Source organism: Notothenia coriiceps, unplaced genomic scaffold, assembly GCF_000735185.1.
Source record: "Notothenia coriiceps isolate Sejong01 unplaced genomic scaffold, NC01 NC01_scaffold00037244, whole genome shotgun sequence".
Classification (NCBI taxonomy): domain Eukaryota; kingdom Metazoa; phylum Chordata; class Actinopteri; order Perciformes; family Nototheniidae; genus Notothenia; species Notothenia coriiceps.
In genome coordinates, this window is record NW_011369945.1 from 17425850 (window position 1) to 17434586 (window position 8737).

The following is an 8737-nucleotide window of genomic DNA, read 5'->3' on the forward strand; positions in this document are numbered from 1 at the left end:
CATGTATAGGTCTGGATCAGGGCTCCAGTAGCTCTTAAACCGTATCTTCCATCGTACTGTTGTCTCTGATGGATTGTGTCATTCACACACATCCACCGCTCTACAGCTGTCAGATTGAACAGTGACTATCTGATTACATGATGACAAGCATCTTAAAGTTGGTGCTCATAGAGAAAAGACAATGTCAAACAAATAGATTGTAGCCCTAATAGATATTATAAAGCAAAGGGGCCAAGCGAGAAAATTATATGGCGGTCGAGATATCATCAGTATCACAACTCAAAATCAGTGCGTCATCCGGTGCTATGTACAAAGCAAGAAAAATAATCAAATTAAATGATGCAGAACTTTGTTAAACTGCCATCAATCGATCGTTCGTACACGCTTCATTAATTCTAGCCAGAAGTTATGTTTAAGGACATATTAGAACAAAATAAATATGTATACAATAGTTCCACGTTAATGTAAAGTCATACTACTAATGTATCATGTACTGTATGTATTGTAACATCGACACTGCTTGCCAAAGCATTGATTCCTTATGACAACTTTAGCTAGTTCATAATTTAGCTACTTGTCAACCTAACTTGGCTAATGTGATATAGTAACATGCATCCTTCACCAACATAGACATGAACAATGAGTCCGGTTGCTGTTTACCTTCAATTGGATTATTTTGGGATATATTTGAAGACTTATCTGCCCCTGATTTATTGTTTCAACACTTAGCTATCTGACAAGTTCCCACAGACTGATTCCTTCCCAACATCTTCATGTATTACTCTTACTCTATTGTAAGTTTAAAGGGAAAGGGGTTTCCTCTCTGTGCATTACATCATACCTTGTGGGAGGTGCTCATATGATTGGTTGAAAAGGAGGGAGATTCCCTGTTGAATGAAGCAACCCTCACACAAATGTAGAGAAGTTCAATCACTAAAAACTTTTTTTTAAATGCAGGTTGTAATTACAAATGTCTATCAATATATGTTTTGGATGAACATTACAAATACCTTTCAGTACATATAGTTGTGGATTTCTATCAAAGTTCAACTAGAAATATTTGTCTGAGCATCAGAATTATATGGTTTTTTTAAAGGTGCATTTGTTTTTCCATTTATTCACACATTGCATGTTGTTGGAATGAAACAAATATAGTTTGGCGTGAACATCCATGCAGCCTGAGCACTCCCCTTGTGGCTCTTACAATAAGTCAATTGGAGGTGAAACCCTCAGTTTGCAAGAGATGTGCGAGGGTTTTAATATCATATAGGGCAATTTTTTACATTGACTTGTGGTTTACTTGTCTGCCAATTTCTCTATAAGCACATCAGGTCATTACTTCAGGACATTACATGGAGGAGTGCACTAGGGCTGAACGATATATCGTGTCATGGCGATAACCGCGATATGCGCATGCGCGATATTCACATCACAGGGACGTGCGATTTTATTAACTTTTTTTATTTTTAGGACATGAGATATTAAGTAGGTACATTAACTCAAACACGTCATGTTACAATTATTTTGCTGCTTGCTACAAAAGGAAAACTTGCGCGGCTCTCATGTCAGGGGTACTTGAGTGAGTGACATGCAGGCTCTGCATGCACAGCAAACCACCAATCACAATCATGCTTGATCAGATCACAGCAGGCCCCGCCCCGCTAGTTTGCAGACCATCAAAACACCGGTAATAAATGAGCGAGGAACACCAGGACAATACCGGAGAGAATGAAGATTTACTTCCAAAAATAAAAGCAACATCTGCCATCTGGAACTATTTTGGATACAAAAAGGTTCTTCTCTTCTTCATTCACAGGTGAACCCCCTTATTTGAGGGTAAGCAACATGCATTATCATGACATGTTTGATCATGACTTAAGGTACGATGAGTCAAGTTAAGATCCAGACGTCCGTGACTAAAATCCTTCATCCGGTTAAATATAGTTAAAAAAAACGCAATATATATCGCAGGGGAAAAAAATATCGCAATGTCATTTTTTTCAGCAGCCCTAGAGTACACATATGTTAGTGGGATCATCTTGAATTTCTCACCTCTCTAACACACACAGAGTCTGTTTTTCGGTCTCTTGCTGTTTGGACAAACACTTGACCTGAGCGTCCAGCAGGCCAGACAATCGATAGCAAATGCCCATGGCTAAATCAAATTACTTCTGCTGGATTTGTAGCTGGGGACAAAAGAAAGAAGAGAAACATATAAAACAGGGCTATTTCCAGGGTCAGTGGCTGTCTGGGGCTTTTTTTTGTCTCTGTCGCGAAGGAGGCAGCTCTGAGTGCAAGTTTGGAGCGGATCATTGCGGGGGGGCTGTGATGTCTGCTGGCTACATCCAGCTGATCAAGTGTTCAACGCATGGTGGATTTTTGATATACTGTCATGTCTCAAATAGGACATATTCATCTTGTCAAAATGGTAGAGTCTCTTGTAGTCAGCACCAGTGATGTACATTTACTCAAGTACTGTACTTAAGAACAATTTTGAGGAACTTGTACTTTACTTGAGTATTTACATTTGTTTGCTGCTTTGTACTTCTACTCCACTACAGTTCAGAGGTAAATGGTGTACTTGTACTTCACTACATTTATTTTATACCTTTAGTTACTAATCATCACTTAAATCAGACTTTAGTTCCACCTGGAGTAAATTCACAAGCTACCCTGCAGTATACAAAGTCATTCAAACTAGCTTCACCTTTACCAGCTTTGAGAACACTTTAATGATCAATCATTATAAAACATATCATATATATTATTCTGAAATGGACCAATCTGCATAGATGCTTATACTTTTTTACTTTTACTTGTAACAGAGTATTACTACACTCTGGTACTTCTACTTTTACTGAAGTACAAGATCTGATTACTTTTCCCACCTCTGGTCAGCACTAAAAAATATAGGTAAGTGACAAACTCACAGAAACAGTTTTTGACAGGACAATGATCATGAAAATGTTTGAAAATCCAATCCATGATCTCATCAACCTTTGACCAATTTATAAATAGGTTTACCCCATTCCTGCCTCCCCTTGTATCACATTAGGCCATCATTATTCAGGTCCATATTCCTTCTGCTTGCCTCCGTCTGCAGTCCTTTGCTTCCTGTCTCCCCCCCCCCTGCCTCCAGCTCCACTTTGACAGTACATGTTGCAGGTGTCAGGCTGCAGACACTAAGCTATCCATTTCTCTTTCTAATGGAGTTATGGCTGGCCTCTGCTGACCCTTAAACAGTTTGCGGTGGAGGCGACCACCGTCAGTTTGTGACATTCTCTCCCTGCAGCCTGTTTGTTCTCTGCCTGCTGATCTCATTTCAAGGTGGCAAACGGGATTTGACAAAGAAGGACCTTTAATGCAGGGGACTGATTGATTCAGGGGATATCTGGAGGTGAGTTCCCACATACAGTACATCTTCAGGCAGAGCTGGTTTCCATCCAGGTTGTGGCCTGGGGGCTCAGCCTTACATCCCCCAGCTCCGTCTCCTCCTCTGATCTCTGGCTGCTTTGCTTTCTCTGCCAGCTCCAGTGGAAGTCGTTTGCATTTGCTGCATCATGCGTTACAAAAGGAAACATAGCAGTTGCTTTGCCTGAGTCATCAAAGAGGTTTTTGTCAGAATCTCTTCAGACTTTTAGAAAAGATCAAGCCTTCCTGAAGAACATGCTACAAGTGTTAGACTATTGATCTTTTCAAAGAAAAGGAAGAGCACAGCGCTGACACCTCCTGCAAAGGTCATGAGCAGCTTACATCTTTTAGAGTCTGTGATAAAGCCAACAACATCCACTGGAGTGATGGAGCCTCTGACGGAAACACATTGTAGGAAGCAGTTAGTATCCTAAATCTTGGAAAAGCAGGATGTCTCTTTAAAAATGTGGGAACATTTCCCCTACGACCAGACATCTGCACAGGATGTGAATGTTGTGTAGTCGAATAGCTTTGGTGCTGCAGTAATTCAATGAGAAAAGACAACAAATTCAAACAAACGTGTCAAAGGTCATGTTATTGCATCTTCATACCTGCATTGTTTTCTTACTGCTTGTGTTTGTTTTTTAATCAGAATTGTTTTGCAATGTCGCCATGTTTCCAGATCTCAGCTTTGTGAGCACAATGCTATTAATACTAATGGGATGGATGGAGACTAGCTTCACCAGAATGAGACAGACAATCTTTGTTTAAGTTTAACGGCGATGACTTTAGATCATATACGGAATAAATGTTCTCTGAGTAATAGTTCACGTTATCATAGCGCCTGGAGGAGTACATGGGTCAACAAAGGTTGTGATTTATACAGCGCCTTTTGTTTGCAACCTTCCAACAGTCAATAATTGTGGCCCATATCGACAATATTTACCCAATGCCTCAGCCACATTTTTTTATTGTTTCCCAAACCTTACAAAACTTTACCATTGGTTGTGGATCAGGTGAAGCTGATTTAGGCCTTCAGAGTTTTTGTTTAGAAGGAAATTACAGATTTGGTTGAAAGTTGTGAAAGTGGACCATGAGTTAAGAAAGCATGCTGAAGGAGCCTCGTGTAAGTTCTCTGTGTTTGTTATTTATATTGTGATATTTTTCCCTTATTACTGACGGTGGGCCTTTCCCTGCAGCTTGTGGTGGAGGTGGAGCTTGCTGCTTTCACATGCCCACTTGGGTTTTTTGCATGGACAGTGACCATTTTCTGTTGATTGGAATTGGAATTGTTCACCGCAACTGCAATGTCCAATCATACTTTTGTCGCAGACCTATTAGCAGTAACGGTCACTCGTACTGAATTGATGGTATTTCTGCCTGTTTGTGGAAGAATAAATGGTCAAACGAATGCAAGGAGTGGCGCCAAACAATTTACGTGCGTCAAAGTGTTTGTTCCCTTGTTTAGCCCCTATAGCAGCCAATAGCCGCAATACCAACCATGCATTATATTATAACGGCCGAACAAAATATATGATAAATAACCAGTGTCTTACGCAGTGTCCACACGGCGGCGTGCGTTGAAGTTTGCTGGTGAACTTGTCTGAAACTCGACCAACAACCAATCACATGAATCTCCCGCCCCGGACACACAAGCACACGGTTTGATTGGCTAGAGCTTGTACTGGCACACGTTTGGGGATTGGCTAGAGTTGTACTGGTGCACACGGTTTGATTGGCTGGCGCTTCCGCTGAAGCTTCAAAAGTTGAACATTGCTCAACTTTTGAAGCGAGCAACGTGAAGCAACGCTCCCACAATGCAGTTCGGCAAAGTGTGACGTCACCCCATTCAAAGTGAATGGGCAGAAGCGTTGAAGCTTCAGCGCACGCCGCCAACAATGATACAACTGTTATAAAGGCCCTTCACAGTTTGGGGAAACACACACTGTTTCTCACTCCTCGGGATGAGAACAGGAAAGGTCTCAGGAAGATGCAAACAAGATTCACTCACTGAGCAACAAAGTGCTTTCAAAATAAAAATAAACGGCCTGACATTCACATTTTCTGTTTGTCTCTTACCTGCAGACTGGGCTCGAGCAGACTCAGTGTGGATGCAGAATGGCCCGCAGCTAATTGTGTTATTTCTGGATAATGGAGGTTTTTATCCTTGCAGGGCTAAAGCTGTTGCCATCTCCTGCAACTGTATTCTCTGTACAATTTCTCCATCATTCGACTCTTCTGTAATAACCGTTACACTTTCTGTTAAAATGCCTTCCCTCCTCCTGACTAATTATCACCAGCCTGCTCTGTCTCTCTAAATAATGGATGCCAGGAAACATTAAGAGCTCCTGTACTGAAATTAGCGCTTGACCCGCAGCCTCCGAACTGAGATAATGTCTGCACACTTCCAGTAGAAGGAAAAGAAAATCGGGGAGTGGGTGTGCTGATGGAAAGGGGAGGGGGCGTTGTGGTGGAATACTGTGATCTCTTCCTTTGCCTTTTAAGTGCTGAGGGAATTGAGAGATAGTCTAACTCAAAAAGCGTGGTGTCTTTAATCCAGACAGAGTGAGATAGGCGACGCAGAGACACTGAGAAGGAAAGGGATCAAGAGGGTAGGTGAGGAGAAGAAAAGCTGCTCTCATCATCCCTCCTTCTCACGTTCAGCGACCATCATTACTGCAGAATGTGTTCTTGTCCTCCCAGCATCCAAAAACACTGCTCCACGGTTCACATGCGACGGGAATGTTTCATATGGAGAGTAGGCACACAGAGAAGAGGAGGCAAAAAAGGAAGCTTTTACCAACTCTTAACATGAGAGAGGGAAGACAGAATGAGCTGCAGATTCTTCATTCTTTAAAAGGTTGATGTCATTATGGAGGTAAATCTGTTCCTTCAGATTTTGAAATTAAAAAGCCATTGATATTTTGGCACCATATTATTAGGCATTAAAGTTATGTATCTGATTTTGTTTTGCTTGTGTTGTTTTGGCTGCATTTTTAAGAACTGATTTTCACTTTTTTCCCCAACAGTGCTTCAGTTAGTATATTAGCTTTTCAGTTTTTCATTAAATATAAAAAAAAACTTGGCTGGTTTGGCCAATCTAATAGATTAAATTCACATATATAATTTCAATGCATAATTATTCGGTGCTAGAAATGTAATGGCTTTTTATTTTAAGATCAGATGGGACATATTTACTTCTGTAGGGAAGTGTTAAACGTTTGATCATTTGTGACAACTATCATAAAGATAGCACTGGATGATTTTCTATTCTCTATTTTCAATTCTTCTATTCAGTTATGTTGTTGATCATGCTTCTGCTTCACAAGGGTTTTGAGTCAAGTCTACAATTGGTTGATAATTTTGTCCCAGAAAAGAGAAACGTTTGGTGTCCTTCTATCCCATCCTCTCAACTTCCATCTTGCATTTCTGCAGGTTATATTTCATAAATATATTTCAGGATTTTATAGAATCAAAGACATTTGTTTTCCAATACCAGAAGTTTATCTCAATCTTACTGAGTCTTGTGTAAAATAAATGACTGAAAGAATCACAATATTTGGGAACCAGGTTAGAAATCGGATAATGTTTGTTATTGTATAACATCCCTTTTTAGCTGTTTTATAGGATAAGTACTGCTTTATAAACAACAATCATCTGTATTGTTTTTTCTCCTCGAACAAACTACTTGCTTTTGACCCTTTTGTATGGAAGAGGCTTCAGAGTCTTGTCAGTCGGCTAACAATCTACAGCCGGTCCTAAGACCCCATGGGGTCTTATAAGACAAATACTTCATCCTTGGGAGGAGAGGGGTAAAAAAAAAGAATGTGCATAATCTCTCTGATTTGGCTATGGGCACTAGGAACTTCCTTATCTTGGCATAATGACGAGTCATTATAATAATATGTTGGAGCTGGAGGCTTTGGATTCAGCAGGAAGTCTTATTAGCATAGCATGGCTGCAGGACATTTACCTCACACTTGTTTAAAGGTAATGAAGAATCATCTCATAGAGAGCCATCTGTTACCTGCTAACACTGCTCACCCCGACACTGAAGAGAAGCTGGAAACACTACACAGCCTCACCGAGCTGTGTTCACTCAGCAGCTCTTAACTAAATGATCTATAATCTGTTTTGTGGCTGACATTCTGTTCACTGCTCACCGTTGACATTTTATCTTTCTTCTTGTCTTCCTGTGCTGCTTTCACCCTCTCTCTGATTTCTATTTTTGTTGGCTAATAATGAGTTTTAAAATTATATTTAAGCACTTTGATGTCACATGTATGATCTTTAGTCAACACAGTTCATTTCAACTGTAGTTTGAATACAAATCAAGTTCCCTGAGGATATTAAAATATGTATTAAATAAATAAATATAGGTTGGTTAAGAGCCATTCTCCAAACACCATGAAGGTAGTTACTGTGCTCATAACAAGGCTTTGACATCCAAAATGTGAATCATTCTGCCATGGACAATTTGGCAGTCTAACTTAGTGACTAGCTGCTGGCCAAAGGATAACATCTAGGGCCAGTTTGTTTCCCCGTGCATTGAGAAAAACCCAACCATGGGTTATTGTTAGGGTTACACATCATTTGGGCATAACCATGACTTGAGGTAAAACATGTGGCCCTGTCCATTGTCAAAAATAATATACACATTCAGAGGCGCGGGAAGGTATTTTGAGTGGGGGTGCTGAGGTGCTGGACTCCAGTGAACACTATTACGGGCACTATAGACTATAGTGCCCGTAATAGTGTTCACTGGAGTCCAGCACCTCAGCACCCCCACTCAAAATACCTTCCCGCGCCTCTGAATGTGTATATTATTTTTGACAANGGAACACGCTGTCGTATACGCCGATCCAGAGCATCCCAAACATGCTCAATGGGTGACATGTTAGGGTTAGGGTTAGGGTTAAACTGGCCAGCCTAAGGCACACCTGTGCAATGATCATGCTGTCTAAGCTTGATATGCCACACCTGTGGGGTGGGATGGATTATCTCGGCAAAGGAGAAGTGCTCACTATCACAGATTTTTATAGATTTGTGAACAATATTTGAGAGCATCCCCCCGGACCCCCCTAGAGGAGGTGAGTACCGCTCCCCACTCGTAAAAAATAGCACTTTTCCCCTGCCTATATGCCGTGAGCTGATTATCGAGCCTTCATTGTAACAGTCGCGGGTTTACTGTGTGTTTGCGTGTGGTGAGTTTTTTTGTGCGTGCTCTATAGTGCCCGTAATAGTGTTCACTGGAGTCCAGCACCTCAGCACCCCCACTCAAAATACCTTCCCGCGCCTCTGCCGTAGATACTCAACAATTTAGCCA